The sequence below is a fragment of the Loxodonta africana genome, chromosome 18, assembly GCF_030014295.1.
Source record: "Loxodonta africana isolate mLoxAfr1 chromosome 18, mLoxAfr1.hap2, whole genome shotgun sequence".
Taxonomy (NCBI): domain Eukaryota; kingdom Metazoa; phylum Chordata; class Mammalia; order Proboscidea; family Elephantidae; genus Loxodonta; species Loxodonta africana.
Genome location: NC_087359.1, coordinates 59,726,979 through 59,745,105, shown reverse-complemented (window position 1 = coordinate 59,745,105; position 18,127 = coordinate 59,726,979).

Here is an 18,127-nt window from a genome sequence, read left to right as displayed (position 1 = left end):
AGACAACGCTTACCCCTGTCTCCCAGAACAAAGAACTTGCATGTGTTTTTAAAGGTTTTTGGGTGGGAAGGGATTTATGTTTATTCATGGGCATAGGTAGGGTTTTCCGGCAAGTGGCCCTTCTGGGCAGGGCTACGTTAACTACAGTGGTGTGCAGCAGCTTTCTAAGATGGCTCCTGTCCAGGAGGCTTCTGGGATTTGTAGCAGGACTTATTATGGGGTGTCGCACCTGCTCAGTCCCTCTTGTGGTGTCAGTTCAATTCCTGTCTCGGGTACTTGCATCAGGCAGAAGTCATTCGTTGGTGACCTTGTGAATGTCTGCGCATGTTCCAGGAACCAGATTGGGCTGGTTCTTCTGAAAAACATCTTACAAGGGAGTACATTCTTTGTTCTTTCCTTATTGGACATTCCAGGTTGGGAGTTTTATGTCATTAGCCAAGTGCATAGTATCGTAAGTTGCAAGTCGCAGGTGTTGCAGGACTCCTTGCCTGGGGGCTCAGTCCCTGTTTCTTCCCTATCTCTTTGGCAGGCAGCCTAGTGCTCTAGACTGTCTTGTGACCACCCTATCCTATCATGGGAGCCTTTGACACTCACGATGAGCACTGGCGACCACCCTAACGGCTTTTACTGGTTGACCCATGCCCAAATTTTTGTGGCTTATAGTGGCTCAGAGCTCTTTGAAAACGGAATTACCTCTCTAATGTTTCAAACACCTGGATCTGGACCTAAACTGCACTTCACCAAGAGTTATTAGGTACCACTCTTGAACAAACAATTAAGCAAAAATCTAAGAAAGATTCTCCTTAATTAAACAACCAGTTTTTCAAACAAATATGCCAAACAAAACTTAAGAAAACATGAGAAAAAGAACAAAAAGAATAAGCAAAGACTCGTTTTCCAAAAGCACACACCCCATCAGTGTTAAAGGGATTTGTAGCGTAAACTCTTGGATCCAAAAGATAGGACCTGCATTTTTGCTCTGCAGTCCAGGTTTCCTGGGGGTCAACTGGATTCCTGGTTTTAGAATCTCTGCAACAATTATGCCATTAACTCTTGTAGGATGAAAACACTGCAAAGTTTAGTAAAGGTTTTGTTCAGTATATATTTAAAGAGGCAAAAGTAGGAAAGGGATAAGCATGCTGCCAGTGCCATGTGTGTCCCAATCTCTATTTCCAGCTCTTAAAGGTGCATCCTAGTGGGCCGTGTTCTGGGCTCCTTTGAAGGTTCCCCATCCTCTGGATACACACAGTTACACACTCACACAACCTAATCTGGTGCACTAATTTAACAGTTACCTGAGCCTTTTATGCCCTCAGTGGTCAAATCCTCCCACTTCTTGGGACTCTTCTAAGGGCTTACCTAGGAATTACCCTGTTACTTACCAGATAACCTCAGATTTCTAATGCCCTCAATGGTCAATTTCTCCCACTTCTTGGGACTCTTCTAAGGCCTTACCTAGGCACTTACCAAACAACCCAGGTGTGTTTCATGTCTTTCATAGAGCCATTGTTTGGGCCCCAGGGGGGATTGGCTTTTACAGCTGTTCCAAGGTCTCCAGGAGAAAATCTCCTAGTGGTGCCAGACATCGGGGCCTTTCTATTTTCTGATCCATCTCAGAAACCAAGCAGGTGGCTCCTGGCTGGCTCGTCAGAAATGTTACTGGGTGGAAACCCCAGGTTCTTGCTTGGCATGACTCAGATTGACCAATAAATGAGAGACTGAGGTGAGAGAACAAGAAAGGCACCTTTATTTCGTTGTACAAGGAAATGGAGTCAGTTAGAGCTGCTGCTGCCAAGACTGCTCACCAAGAGCAGGCAGGCATGTTAACTTTAAAGTGATTTACAGGTAGGAAGTTCATACAAGTCTCATGGATTGAATTGTGTCCCCCCAAAATATCTGTCAACTTGGCTGTAAATCCTATCACCATGATGTCATTAGAGGGATTAGCGGCAGCTATATTGATGAGGTCTACAAGATTACGAAGTGTCTTAAGCCAATCTTTTTTTTTTTTTTTTTTTTTAAATTTTTATTAAGCTTCAAGTGAACATTTACCATTCCAATCAGTCTGTCACATGTAGGTTTACATACATCTTACTCCCTTCTCCCACTTGCTCTCCCCCTATTGAGTCAGCCCTTACAGTCTCTCGTTTCGTGCCAATTTTACCTTCTTCCATCTCTCTCTATCTTCCCATCCCCCCTCCAGTCAAGAGTTGCCAACACACTCTCCCGTGTCCACCTGATTTAATTAGCTCGCTCTTCATCAGTATCTCTCTCCCCCCCACTGACCAGTCCTTTTCATGCCTGATGATTTGTCTTCGGGGTTGGTTCCTGTCCTGTGCCATCAGAAGTTCTGGGGAGCATTGTCTCTGGGATTCCTCTAGTCGCAATCATACCATTAGGTGTGGTCTTTTAATGAGAATTTGGGGTCTGTATCCCATTGGTCTCCTGCTCCCTCAGGAGTTGTCTCTTGTGCTCCCTGACAGGGCAGACATCGATTGTGGCCGGGCACCAACTTGTTCTTCTGGTCTCAGGATATTGTAGGTCTCTGGTTCAAGTGGCCCTTTCTGTCTCTTGGGTTCTTAGTTGTCGTGTGACCTTGGTGTTCTTCCTTTGCCTTTGCTCCCGGTGGGTTGAGACCAATTAATGTATTTTAGATGGCTGCTTGTTGGCATTTAGGACCCCAGGTGCCACAATTCAAAGTGGGATGCAGAGTGTTTTCATAATAGAATTATTTTGCCCATTGATTTAGAAGTCCTCTCAAACCAAGTTCCCCAGACCCCAGCCCCTGCTTCGCTATCCTTTGAAGCTTTCATTTTATCTCGGAAACCTCTTTACTTTTAATCCTGTCCAATTAGGCTGACCTTCCTTGTTTTGAGTGTTGTCTTTCCCTTCACCCAAAGCAGTTCCCATCTACAGATTGATCAATAAAAAGCCCTCTCCCTCCCTCCCTCCCTCCCTCCCCCCTTTGTAACCACAAAAGTATGTGTTCTTTTCCATTTTTTCTATTCCTCAAGATCTTATAATAGTGGTCTTATACAATATTTGTCCTTTTGCAACTGACTCATTTCGCTCAGCATAATGCCTTCCAGATTCCTCCATGTTATGAAATGTTTCAGAGATTCGTCACTGTTCTTTATCGATGCGTAGTATTCCATTGTGTGAATATACCACAATTTATTTACCCATTCGTCCGTTGATGGACATCTTGGTTGCTTCCAGCTTTTTGCTATTGTAAACAGAGCTGCAATAAACATGGGTGTGCATATATCTGTTTGTGTGAAGGGTCTTGTATTTTTAGGGTATATTCCGAGGAGTGGGATTTCTGGTTTGTATGGTAGTTCTATTTCTAACTGTTTAAGATAACGCCAGATGGATTTCCACAGTGGTTGTACCATTTTACAATCCCACCAGCAGTGTATGAGAGTTCCAGTCTCTCCGCAGCCTCTCCAACATTTATTATTTTGTGATTTTTGAATTAATGCCAGTCTAGTTGGTGTCAGATGGAATCTCATCGTAGTTTTAATTTGCATTTCTCTAATGACTAATGATCGAGAGCATTTTCTCATGTATCTGTTGGCTGCCTGAATATCTTCTTTAGTGAAATGTGTGTTCATATCCTTTGCCCACTTCTTGATTGGGTTGTTTGTCTTTTTGTGGTTGAGTTTTGACAGAATCATGTAGATTTTAGAGATCAGGCGCTGGTCTGAGATGTCATAGCTGAATATTCTTTCCCAGTCTGTAGGTGGTCTTTTTACTCTTTTGGTGAAGTCTTTAGATGAGCATAGGTGTTTGATTTTTAGGAGCTCCCAGTTATCGGGTTTCTCTTCATCATTTTTGGTAATGTTTTGTATTCTGTTTATGCCCTGTATTAGGGCTCCTAGGGTAGATCCTATTTTTTCTTCCAAGATTTTTATCGTTTTAGTCTTTATGTTTAGGTCTTTGATCCACTTGGAGTTAGTTTTTGTGCATGGTGTGAGGTATGGGTCCTGTTTCATTCTTTTGCAAATGGATATCCAGGTATGCCAGCACCATTTGTTAAAAAGACTATTATTTCCCCAATTGACTGACACTGGTCCTTTGTCAAATATCAGCTGCTCATACGTGGATGGATTTATATCTGGATTCTCAATTCTGTTCCATTGGTCTATGTGCCTGTTGTTGTACCAGTACCAGGCTGTTTTGACTACTGTAGCTATATAATAGGTTCTGAAATCAGGTAGGGTGAGGCCTCCCACTTTCTTCTTCTTTTTCAGTAATGTTTTGCTTATCCGGGGATTCTTTCCTTTCCATATGAAATTAGTGATTTGTTTCTCTATTCCCTTAAAGTATGACATTGGTATTTGGATTGGAAGTGCGTTGTATGTATAAATGGCTTTTGGTAGAACAGACATTTTTACTATGTTGAGTCTTCCTATCCATGAGCAGGGTATGTTTTTCCATTTAAGCGTGTCCTTTTGAATTTCTTGTAGCAGAGTTTTATAGTTTTCTTTGTATAGGTCTTTTACTTCCTTGGTAAGATTTATTCCTAAGTATTTTATCTTCTTGGGGGCTACTGTGAATGGTATTGATTTGGTTATTTCCTCTTCGGTGTTCTTTTTGTTGATGTAGAGGAATCCAAGTGATTTTTGTATGTTTATTTTATATCCTGAGACTCTTCCAAACTCTTCTATTAGTTTCAGTAGTTTTCTGGAGGATTTCTTAGGGTTTTCCATGTATACGATCATGTCATCTGCAAATAGTGATAGCTTTACTTCCTCCTTACCAATCTGAATACCCTTTATTTCTTTGTCTAGCCTAATTGCCCTGGCTAGGACTTCAAGTACGATGTTGAATAAGAGCGGTGATAAAGGGCATCCTTGTCTGGTTCCCGTTCTCAAGGGAAATGCTTTCAGGTTCTCTCCATTTAGAGTGATATTGGCCGTTGGCTTTGCATATATGCCCTTTATTATGTTGAGGAATTTTCCTTCAATTCCTATTTTGGTGAGAGTTTTTATCATAAATGGGTGTTGGACTTTGTCAAATGCCTTTTCTGCATCAATTGATAAGATCATGTGGTTTTTGTCTTTTGTTTTATTTATGTGATGGATTACATTAATGGTTTTTCTGATATTAAACCAGCCTTGCATACCTGGTATAAATCCCACTTGATCAGGGTGAATTATTTTTTTCATGTGTTGTTGGATTCTATTGGCTAGAATTTTATTAAGGATTTTTGCATCTATGTTCATGAGGGATATAGGTCTAAAATTTTCTTTTTTTGTAATGTCTTTACCTGGTTTTGGTATCAGGGAGATGGTGGCTTCATAGAATGAGTTGGGTAGTATTCCGTCTTTTTCTATACTTTGAAATACCTTCAATAGTAATGGTGTTAAGTCTTCTCTGAAGGTTTGGTAGAACTCTGCAGTGAAGCCATCTGGGCCAGGACTTTTTTTTGTTGGGAGTTTTTTGATTACCATTTCAATCTCTTTTTTTGTAATGGGTCTATTTAGTTGTTCTACTTCTGTATGTGTTAGTTTAGGTAAGTAGTGTTGTTCCAAGAATTTATCCATTTCTTCTAGGTTTTCAAATTTGTTAGAGTACAATTTTATGTAGTAATCTGATATGATTCTTTTGATTTCATTTGGTTCTGTTGTGATGTGGTCCTTCTCGTTTCTTATTCGGGTTATTTGTTTCCTTTCCTGTTTTTCTTTAGTCAGTCTAGCCAATGGTTTATCAATTTTGTTAATTTTTTCAAAGAACCAGCTTTTGGCTTTGTTAATTCTTTCAATTGTTTTTCTGTTCTCTAATTCATTTAGTTCAGCTCTAATTTTTATTATTTGTTTTCTTCGGGTGCCTGATGGATTCTTTTGTTGCTCACTTTCTATTTGCTCAAGTTGTCGGGACAGTTCTCTGATTTTGTCTCTTTCTTCTTTTTGTATGTGTGCATTTATTGATATAAATTGGCCTCTGAGCACTGCTTTTGCTGTGTCCCAGAGGTTTTGATAGGAAGTATTTTCATTCTCGTTGCTTTCTAAGAATTTCCTTATTCCCTCCTTGATGTCTTCTATAACCCAGTCTTTTTTCAGGAGGGTATTGTTCATTTTCCAAGTATTTGATTTCTTTTCCCTAGTTTTTCTGTTATTGATTTCTAGCTTCATTGCCTTGTGGTCTGAGAAGATGCTTTGTAATATTTCGATGTTTTGGATTCTGCAAAGATTTGTTTTATGCCCTAATATGTGGTCTATTCTAGAGAATGTTCCATGTGCGCTAGAAAAAAAAGTATATTTTGCAGCAGTTGGGTGGAGAGTTCTGTATAAGTCAATGAGGTCAAGTTGGTTGATTGTTGTAAGTAGGTCTTCCGTGTCTCTATTGAGCTTCTTACTGGATGTCCTGTCCTTCTCCGAAAGTGGTGTGTTGAAGTCTCCTACTATATATGTGGAGGTGTCTATCTCACTTTTCAATTCTGTTAAAATTTGATTTATGTATCTTGCAGCCCTGTCATTAGGTGCGTAAATATTTAGTATGGTTATGTCTTCCTGATCAATTGTCCCTTTTATCATTATATAGTGTCCTTCTTTATCCTTTGTGGCGGATTTAAGTCTAAAGTCTATTTTGTCAGAAATTAATATTGCTACTCCTCTTCTTTTTTGCTTATTGTTTGCTTGATATACTTTTTTCCATCCTTTGAGTTTTAGTTTGTTTGTGTCTCTAAGTCTAAGGTGTGTCTCTTGTAGGCAGCATATAGATGGATCGTGTTTTTTTATCCAGTCCGTGACTCTCTGTCTCTTTATTGGTGCATTTAGTCCATTTACATTCAGCGTAATTATAGATAAGTAAGTTTTTAGTGCTGTCATTTTGATGCCTTTTTATGTGTGTTGTTGGCCATTTCATTTTTCCACATGCTTTTTTGTGCTGAGACGTTTTTCTTAGTAGCTTGTGAGATCCTCATTTTCATAATGTTTAACTTTGTGTTTATTGAGTCGTTACGTTTTTCTTGGCTTTTTTCTTGAGTTATGGAATTGATATTCCTTTTTGTGGTTACCTTTTTATTTACCCCTATTTTTCTAAGTAAAACCCTAACTTGTATCCTTCTATTTCGCCTTGTATCACTCTCCATCTGGCAGTTCAATGCCTCCTATATTTAGTCCCTCTTTTTGATTATTTTGATCGTTTAGCTATTGATTTCCATGATTTCCTGTTGTATGTATTATTTTGTTTATTTATTTATTTTTTAGAATTAGTCTTAATTTGTTTGTTTTTGTGCTTTCCCTGTTTGAGTTGCGTTGATATCAGGACGTTCTGTTTTGTGTCCTTGTATTGTGCTGGTACCTGATATTATTGGTCATCAGGCCAAACAATCTCCTTTAGCATTTCTTGCAGTCTTGGTTTAGTTTTTGCAAATTCTCTAAACTTGTGTTTATCTGTAAATATCTTAATTTCTCCTTCATATTTCAGAGAGAGTTTTGCTGGATATATGATCCTTGGTTGGCAGTTTTTCTCATTTAGTGCTCTGTATATGTCGTCCCATTCCCTTCTTGCCTGCATGGTTTCTGCTGAGTAGTCTGAACTTATTCTTATTGATTCTCCCTTGAAGGAAACCTTTCTTTTCTCCCTGGCTGCTTTTAAAATTTTCTGTTTGTCTTTGGTTTTGGCAAGTTTGATGATGATATGTCTTGGTGTTTTTCTTTTTGGATCAATCTTAAATGGGGTTCGATGAGCATCTTGGATAGATATCCTTTCTTCTTTCATGATGTCAGGGAAGTTTTGTGTCAGGAGTTCTTCAACTATTTTCTCTGTGTTTTCTGTCCCCCCTCCCTGTTCTGGGACTCCAATCACTCGCAAGTTATCCTTCTTGATAGAGTCCCACATGATTCTTAGGGTTTCTTCATTTTTTTTAATTCTTTTATCTGATTTTTTTCCAGCTATGTTGGTATTGTTTCCCTGGTCCTCCAGAAGTCCCAGTCTACATTCTAATTGCTCGAGTCTGCTCCTCTGACTTTCTATTGCGTTGTCAAATTCTGTAATTTTATTGTTAATCTTTTGGATTTCTACATGCTGTCTCTCTATGGATTCTTGCAACTTGTTAATTTTTCCACTATGTTCTTGAATAATCTTTTTGAGTTCTTCAACAGTTTTATCAGTGTGTTCCTTGGCTTTTTCTGCAGTTATCCTAATTTCATTCGTGATATCTTTAAGCATTTTGTAAATTAGTTTTTTATATTCTGTATCTGATAATTCCAGGATTGTATCTTCATTTGGGAAAGATTTTGATTCTTTTGTTTGGGGGGTTGGAGAAGCTGTCATGGTCTGTTTCTTTATGTGGTTTGATATGGACTGCTGTCTCCGAGCCATCACTGGGAAACTAGATTTTCCCAGTAGTCAGCTAAAAAAAAATGCAGTCAGATCCCTATCTGAATTCTCTCTCTGGCTCCGGGTATTCGGATGTTAATGGGGTCGCCTGGGGAGGGTGGGGGAGGGATCTGAGAGCTAGGAGTGTAGCACCACAGAATATAGAGCTGAACACCACGTTCACGCTCCGCCCCCGTTTGCCAAAATCCGGGCTGGACGGGTCCCTGGCTAGGACACTGCTTTCCTTGCTCGAAAACCAGTCCCTTCCTCCTGGGGACTTCCTCCGGTGCGCGGCACCGCTCGTGGGCACTGGGTGGGCGTTTCCCGCACGAACGGGTGGGCCCGCCCCCAGGGTCTATTCAGGCGATTATAATTAGATCCCGCGGTCACGCCCCGCCTGTGCGCGCGCCCAAATCCCAGCGGGATGACTTCCGGGTTGAGACGCTGCTTTCCCTGTTCGGGAACCAGTCACTTCCTCCCCGGGACTTCTCCTTCCGGAGCGCCACACCTCTCGCGCGAACTGGGTTGCGTCACCTGCACGGCCAGGTGGGCCCGCCCCCTGGGTCAATTCAGGGCAATAAAAATGGACTCCGTGCTCTCGCCCCGCTCGTGCGCGCGCCCAAGCCCCAGCAGGACGGAACCCCGTCTGGGACGCTAGTTTCTGCGCTTCGGGACCAATCAGTTCCTCCGCACGGCCAGGTGGGCCCGCCCCCTGGGTCAATTCAGGGCAATAAAAATGGACTCCGCGCTCACGGCCCGCTCGTGCGCGCGCCCAAGCCCCAGCAGGGCGGCACTTTGTCTGGGATGCTACTTTCTGCGCTTTGGGACCAATCAGTTCCTCCCGGGGACTTCTCCTTCCAGTGTGCCGCACCTCTCGCGCAAACTGGGAGGGCGTCACTCGCACGACCAGGTGTTCCCGCCCTCTGGGTCAATTCAGGGTAATAAAAATGGACCCCGCGCTCATGCCCCGCCCGCGCGCGCGCGCGCGTGCCCAGATCGCAGCGGAATGGCTCCCCGTCTGGGATGCTGCTTTCCCTGTTTTGAGACCAGACACCTCCGGGGATTTCTCCCTCTGGTGTGCCGTGCCACACGCGCGGACTGGGTGCGCGTCCTCCCGCACGAACGCGTGGGCCCCGCCCTGGGGTCACTCCAGGGAAACACAGCTGACCCCCCCCCCCGCGCGCGCCCCGTCGGCTTCTCGCCTAACTCCCGGCGGACAGCAGGGCACCCCAGCTGGGACGCTGTTCTCCCCCCTCTCAGATCAGTCACTGCCTCCCGGGTGTTTCTCCCTCCGGCTGCGCCCCACGCCGCCCGCGCCAACCTGCTAGGCTTCCTCCCGGGATGGGTTCGGGGGGGAAGGGGTGGGCCCCCTTTCTGTGCCGTCTGCCCCCCTGGGCTCTGCCCCAGATCGAGCTCCGAAGGTCACCTGCCTGGTGCGCTGGCTCCTAGTTCTGAAAACAGTCGCTGTCTGCCCGTATTTGTTCGTCCTCCGTCTCTAAGTCTGTGCTTGTTGTTCAGAGTTCATAGATTGTTATGTATGTGATCGATTCCCTTGTTTTTCCGAGTCTTTGTTGCAAGAGGGATCCGCGGGAGCGTCCACCTAGTCCGCCATCTTGGCCCCCTCCAAGCCAATCTTTTTTGAGATACAAAAGAAAGAAGCAAGGAGAGAGACATGGGGACCTCATACCACCAAGAAAGCAGCTCTGGCAGCAAAGCATGTCCTTTGGACCTGAGGTTCCTGCACTGAGATGCTCCCAGACCAAGGTAAAACTGATGACAAGGACCTTCCTCCAGAGCCGATTGAGAAAGAAAGCCTTCCCCTGGAGCTGGCACCCTGAATTCAGACTTCCAGCCTACTGGACTGTGAGAAAATAAATTTCTGTTTGTCAAAGCCATCCACTCATGGTATTTTTGTTATAGAAGCACAAGATGACTAAGACACTCGGCAACATTTTTAATTATACTACGCAGGTGCAATGGGGTTTACATATAACCTACAAGCAAAAGCAGAATTCAAATGCAAAGCTGGAGGGAAGCCCAGGAAAGGAAATGATTTTTCAACACAACACTGTACGGGAGGAAGCCAGGTAAAGAATATAGCACTGTGGGGGTCTGTCTCATTCATTTGGTGGGGTTCTGGTCAGCTCATCCCTAGCCATCTAAAGTAGGTCACAATGGGTGGTAACCTTAGGCTCGAGAGTTCACACACACCTCTGGGCACTTTAGACAGTCCCTTCACACTCTCTTATCTCCAGCCCCATTGAACTAGGTCAACAGGTTCCACCTATAGGCTTAGGAGTTCACACACAACTCCTTTTATTTCTGACCAGCCAGCCTTCCCTCTCTCTCTCATCCCTATCTCTTGTGGGCTAGGTCAATGGGTGCCAGTGGAACATGTCCAAACTCAGCCCCTCTCTTCATTGCTGCAGTTCCCCCACTTCAATTCATGAATGAACCCAGATGGTCAGCACAAGCGAGCATACCAAGCTGCCTCCTCACTGGCGCCCTTTAACTTCCAGTCTTGGAAGGGTGTTCCTCCTGATGGACATTGACTTTTCCTGATGCATCCAACAGCAAACTGCTTTCTTGAAATTCAGAAAGCAAAACACTTTTTCTGTAAGTCCTTCCTTCAAATCCAAATCTTCTGTTCTCTCAGCAGTGCTGGGTGGTTCTGCATGTCTTTTCAAATGCAAAATCTGGGTGGGGCTCAGGTTTCATCCTAAGGCCCTCACTCTATACATAGGGCTACTGCATTTGAACAGCCTGTGTTTCCCTCAGGAAAATCCTAGTTCCTGTTTTAGCATATCCAATCAAGTATTGGATGAAGAGGGAGTTCCATGCACTTTGTAATCTATAATACCCAATAATGATTTCTATCATATATTTAGGTCAGCTTTACAACACTAAAGTGCCATCGAGTAGGTAGGAGAAATATTCAATATCCATAGTACATTCAATTAAACACATAATCCTAAACCCATAACCCTTTTAAAAATATTCTGGTTTTGTCTTCTTGTCTCCAACACTTGACTATCTTCCCCTTCATATGCATATGGTCTTGGAATGCTGGCTGGTTTGAACCAGTAGACCCTGGCCCCTTATCAGTCATCCTGCTTATGTGGCCTGGCTTTGGCACCAGCCACTTCAGCTGCAGCTTTTCAGCCATTACAAGTAATAACAACCAAAGTAATCATCTAAGAGTCAAAAGTTTGACTTCCCAGGTAGGCTTTGGCTGTGATGGTGGAGGCTATGTGCCCGGGTGGCCTTGAGGCTGCTACAGGTGGAGACTTGGCCACTGTGCAGGGAGGCAGGAGCAGGAAAGCAGTGGATGTGGACACCAGAGAGCCCCAGTCAGCCGTCAGGAAGGTGTGGGAGGCTCTGCACATCTCCCACCGTTTGGCTGCTATCCCTCACAGGCCCTGCAGCCACTACTGGTGCCTCCTTGGGCTCCACCCTGGGCTCCACAGCCCTGGCCAGGGACAGAGGGCAGCCTGCATGCTGGTGAAGCTGTCAACTAATAGGTTCTTGTCAAGCTGACTAGTGAATTTAAGTCAGCCAAACGCAGGGTTGGAAGAACAGAAAGGTTTATTCACAGTTTGCCAACTGGGAGGCAGGCAGGGACTCATGACCTGAAGCTGCCAGCTCCCTGAACCAGGGCAGATTTGGTCCTTTTATAGGGAGTGACATGCATATGCATGAACAGTGAGGGGAGGATATTATTCTTGTGAGGCACACGCAGTCCACATAATTTTAGTGAATGGATTTTTGTGCATGGCTCTCAAAATACTGCACACAGCCCTAAAAAAAATGGTGATGGCTTACTACTGCCACCCCAGGAAGGTCATGTAGCAGGTAGATTCAGAGTCAGTGCGCCTGTGCCTCAGCCTCCTGCCAGGAGAAGAGAAGAAACCTGGGGATTTGACCAATCATGGTGAAGTGCTGTAAAAGGTGTAACAAAAATGTAGCAAGAGTAGACTTTTCTGAAAAACAACTATTATGGGATGATTAATAACCCTTAATAACCCTTTCATGACTGCCAGCTTCATTCTCTCCTCTAATACTGGTCCCTTTAATCTTAAAGGGAAATAGGGGGTGAAGGTCATTCTTCTGTAGCTACTTCAAGCTGAATATGGGCAATGGTCCAAGCCTATAGGGCCCTCACAGAGTCAACTTACAGCTTTATCTGCAGGGATAGGTCAAAAGCCTTGTTGAAGCATCATTTGTAAATGGAATTTTTCAATCCTAAAAGGCACAAATCTAACAAGAAGCTTAAATATACAGGGACCAAAGGCAATAAGAGAAGTGCAACCAGGGGACCTAACAAGGGAAGAAACCAAGTGAGTGAGGGAAGTGCACTTTTTACAGCCTGCCATATATCCTGGGCATTTCATCCCTGGTTAAAATTATGGAGCCACAGGGACTGATCATTTATCTTTTTTACTTTGATCTCAACCTGGCCAGAGGAATTTATATATGTGCAGCAAGATGTGTTTGCTACCTCACACGATCCTCCTTGTTCTGTCAACTGGTAGTCCAGTGCAATCTGGTGGTCCAAGACCACTTTGACCAAGGAGTCCAAGGATTTTTGCTGAGCTTCTATTGCCTGGCCTGTGGACTACGCTATGGTCTCAGTGCTCTGGGTTAAATTTTTTTAAGGTAGCCTCATGATAGGTGAGTCCTCTCCAGGGGAGGAGCATTCTTATGGTGGCTCTAATTCCTGCCAGAATCAGTCCTATAGCTTGTATGTGTTGGGTGTCATTTTGAGGAGTGAGAATCTGTCTAGAGGTCTAGGTTGGCATTAAGAAGCCCAAGGTACATTCTCCCCCATGAAGCACGGGGTCTAGGTGCTCAAGGACCCACTCATCAGAATGACACTTCATTAGGTAGTGGGAAGTAACAATACACCCAGGCATATCCTTTCAGGGCCCAGAGAAAGTGGTTCGAAGGCATGGTGGTCAGGTTACCTTGGGCCTCCCTGAACCACCTGTTCTCAGAAATATTTCATCCCAACAGGCCAAAATAGCTGGTGCCAGGAGAGAAAGGTGGTGTGTTGGCTCAACAATCCCACTGGAATGAATTATAGGGCCTTTTGCTTTTTCTATTTGGACGGAGGTGTTGAAGTCAAGTGCCCAGCTCACCTCCACCCAAACACTCACTACACAAATTCCCTTGCCCCTTCGTACCTTGCAGTGCTGCTGGCATTTTTAAAGGAGTTTTCACAATCCTGGAGGTGGGAGACTTTCCAATTATCCATTAAAGTCAAGTTTTCTACTAGGGCCTGGGCCCTAACATAAAAAAAAAAAAAAAAATTAGGTCTCATTTATTGCCACTTTGAGCTATAGGTCAAAAGACATGCCTGCTGGGTAGGTCTTGTTGAGGACTCCAGTATAGTTAAACCCAGCTGTAGGAGGCTTAATGAAAGGGAGGAGCAAGTAGGCTCTGTAGGGAAAGCTAGAATGGTTGAAAGTGGGGGGTGGCCCCTGGGAGTAGTCATAGGGAGAATTTGGAGGTTCCCTGATGTTTTCATGGGAGGGGAAAAACATATTTAACATAAATGAAGTGGCTGGCCTCCACTGATGTAAAAAGTAAATTATTTCCCCAGTTTTTGGAGCCCTGTGCCCAAGGGATAGAGTAAAGAAACCCAGGAGGAATGTGAGAAGGGGCTTCATCTTAAGAGTCTTCTCTGTGTACAAAAGCAATTAATTCTTGAGAATTAAACCTTTGACTCCAAGGGAAGTAAGCGTATCCAAAAATGGGGAGCTGACAAGCAAAGGCCAAACATCTACAGCTATATAAGAGCTATAGCAAATGCAATTCCTAAGATCTCTACTACGTTCATAATTATCAGATATTTTCGCTTATCATGCACTTGCTCAGGGCCTGGTGACATGATGCTGGGGCTGTGTGGGGGCAGTGAGGGTGCCCTCTCTGGAGGGCCAATGGGCACAAAGGATGAGTAGCTGAAGCCGGTGTGCTTCTGGGTGGACAAAAAAGACAGAGGGTAAAAAACTTAGGAGCGGATGTTGGTAGGGCTGCAGATCTGCCTGGACCCTACTCTGTCTTGGGGTAAAGAGGTCTCTGAGTGGCTCTTGGGATCCCCCAAATGATGGAGGAGACACAGCCTGCCCTTGAAATCCCCAATCTGTTGAGGACAACCTGCCCCTAAACCCAGGGAGCCCCAAGTCTGATGGGGCTTCATCCAGCCCTGCACTGGGAAAGCCCCAGACTGGAGGGGTAGGCAGAGGCCTGGATCTGAACACTTCTGGATCATGGGATCACCGATTACTTGTTTACTGGTGGAAGAGACAAGACAGGCCCTGGAGTTCCAGGGGATAGGGGGTGATTTGTACACCTGCTGCCCGTGCAGCCCTCGGGTTGTGGCTTAGTCCAGGACTAGGTGCAAGATACTTACACTCTGTGAAGCAGAGGAGCCTGGGAGGCCTGGTGCCTGCATGAGGTCCCCTTGGGGCTCGGCCTCCAGTCTGGTGGGGCCTGGCAGCGTGACGTCAGACTGAGGCGGGAGCAGCGACACCATCACCCAGTCCTGGCCTCGAAGAAAGCCAGCTGTGATGAGAGGGAGGACCAGCATCCAGGGGTGACCAACCCCAGGTCCACCTGCACTCTCACCCCACCCCTGGGCTGGGCCCTGCCTCCAGCCCATCATCAGAGAGAGACAGAGAGAGAAGCAGACAGATAAAAATGAGAGAAACAGAAGGAAACAGACAAACAAGAGATGCAGAGCAAGAAAGGCAGAGAGAGAGAGGAGATAGATGGGTGAGGAGAGAACCAAGGGAGCCATATAGCTGCCCTAGGAAGAGGGAGGGCTTGGCTGTGCCTGAAGAAGACCCTGCCTTGGACTCCTGGGTCTTAGACTCCTTGTCTCCACGGGGAGAGGCTAGGCCATGTGATTCAGGCAGGCAGCCTCCCTTCAGTAAGGGTGGGGAGAAGCTGGGGGACAAGTCAGACTCAGGCTTGGGGTGGGAGCTGGGCTGCAAGGGACTGAGCCCTCAGTGGAGGCTGGGCTTGACGTGGCATCTTTGGGGTCTTATCGCAGCAGCATGACCACAGTGTGCAACCGGTGCCTTGAGGGTCCTGGGTTACCTGATGGCACTATGACCCGGCCAGCACTGGGGATACCCCTGGCTCACTGCGCAATGTCCAGCATGTGCTGTTTTCACCTATGCCCTCCAAGCTCCAGCGCTTACCTATGACCTGCGCAGGCTGCTGCCACAGTCTCAGTTTCCCCATTTGAAAAGCTGGGTGCTTGGACTAGATGATGTCTGAGGGTCCTTTCTGCTCAGATCTTCTAGGATTATAGGGGATCCCTGTCCTCAGCACAGAGGAGTGGTTAAGAGGACTCAGGGTTCAAAGCCAGGCTCGGTCCCTTCCTTAGTGAGCTCTCTGAGCTTCAGCATCATCACAAGGAGAATGATAGCACCTGCCTCATAAAGCTGTGAGTATTAAATGAAATCATGCATAGAAAGTATTTAGCACATAGTAAGTGCTCGATAAATGTGAGCTGTCATTAATACTATTATTATTATCCCTGGTGGCACAGTGGTTAAGAGCTTGGCTGCTAACGAAAAGGTTAGCGGTTCAAATCCACCAGCCACTCCTTGGAAGCCCTATGGGGCAGTTCTACTCTGTCCTATAAGGCCATTATGAGTCGGAATTGACTCGACCACAATGAGTTTTGGTTTGGTTATTATTATCCCCAGCTCTCTGCCTTCTCCACCAACTGCAAAGGGCAGCTCCTCTTGAATTCACTCCTTTTGCCCATGTTGTTTCTAATAAAAGCTTCTATTTGCTGAGGGTCTGCTCTGGCTGGCCATTGTGTAAATGATTTGCCCCCATCACACAGTGAATCCTTGACACTCCTCTTACGGTTTCTTCATTTGCTAGTGGTGAGGGTGGGAATGGGAGAAGCTGGGTGTCCAGGCAGCAAAAAAAGCATGAGGTTTTTATTTATGCCTCCTACCCAAGACTCCCTTGAGCCAGAGCAGGGAAACTGTGCTGTCCCAGGAGCTGTATATGTGTAAGTGTGGGGGGCCATGGCTTCGGCTCCCCAGTACTCAGGCCGGGCTGGGTACATCTTTGTTAACTATGCCATTTCCTTCATTTGGCAGAGGGGGTCATGAGGGCAAGAGGGGGAGAGATCTTGCCCCAAGTCCCACAGGGAATGAGTGACGGGGGTGGGGGCTGGTAGCTGGGGTGCAGATGGAGAATGATGGGGAGGCTCTCCCGCCCCTCCAAGAGTCCTCACCCCCCTTCTCGATGTCCTAGCGCCTGCTCACTCGGCAATGCTAAATGTGGTGTGACCAGGGAAGCACCAAGCTGGCCGTAACTGGACACCGAGATGGAGCAGGCCTGAGGCCTGAAAGTGTGGGGCAGCCCATCTCTGGCTCCACATGGCAGCCAGGCCTGGCCCCCAGATCCCTGGACAGCTCCTCCTTACTGGCCCAGGGCCGCTTCCCCGGGAGGTGTTGCAGGGCTTGGCGCCTTCCCAAGCTGTTCTCCAGCTCCTCCAGCTGCAAGGCTGAGGACAGGCGGGGCTCCTTCCTCCCCCCAGATAGTGGGCTTTGTATGGTGGGGAAACAGTAGCTCCCTCCCTGGAGGTGGGAAAGCACGGTGGTGAAGAGCAAGAGTTTTGGAGTTGGGCAGACCTGAGTTTGAGTCCCAGCTGTGTCACTCCTTGGCTCCATGACTTTGGACAACCTCTAGCTCTCTGTGTTTCCCCTTCCTCATCTGATAAAAAATGGGACTTGTGAACCCACCTCCCAGGGTTGTCATGAGGTTTGAATGAGATGATGTATATAAGGTGCCCAGCACACAGAAAATGCTCACGGACATGTCATACATCTGGCCTCAATCAGCCAAATGTGGTTAGGCCCAAGGTTCTCTAACCCCAGACCCTATAAGTTCCCTGATGGTCTTGGTGCTTCAGGCCTGGGAGTCCTGGGAAGACTGACTGATGACCCCATCTGAGGTGGCAGCTGCCCTTGCTAGCTCTGCCCTGCCTGCCTGGCCTCCACTTAGTGGGGCTCAGGGAGCTCAGACCTTAGCTCTGCTCTTCTTCCTGAAGGTGTGGACCTAAGGAGGCCTCCCTGAGCCAGGGCTCTTGCCCACACCCCTCCTGAGGGTCTGGCTTTTCCAGAACCCCCACAGCATCTGCCTCACCCCATCCTTGCACCAGGCCCTGTTTCCCAGGACCTTATCTGTAGCCCTGCCTGAGTTCCTACAGGTCAGAGGCCTTAACTGAGGGATTCAGTTCACAGTCATGGCATTGATACCCTGGCTTGGCCAAACCCCACCTTCCCTAAGCTCCCTATTCTCTCACTCTCCTTCGCACAGCATCCCTTGCTCTCCACCGTCCCTGGCTAACTTTGAGCAGTTTCCCACCTCTCCAGCCTTGCCCCAGCCTCTGCCACCCAGCCCTCACCCCAAAGAAGCCCAGTCTAAGCACTCACAGTGAGCTCTGGGCCATGGCCACCATCACGGCTTTGGGGACTCATTCAGTACAGCCGCTTCCCCTGGAGCTTCCATGGAGGTATAAATACTCTCACATGCTTGGACCAGGCTCCTGCCTGAGGGCTGGGGCAGGACTGCCTCCTCAGGGCATGTAGGCAGATCACATGCCCCATAAATGCCACAGGACCACAACCCTTTCCAGAAGCCCTGGGGAGGCCAATTAGGGCTTGACTTCTGTGGATGGATGGATGGATGGATGGATGGATGGATGGATGGATGGATGGATGGATGGATGGATGGATGGATAAGATAGATGAAGGGATGGATGTAT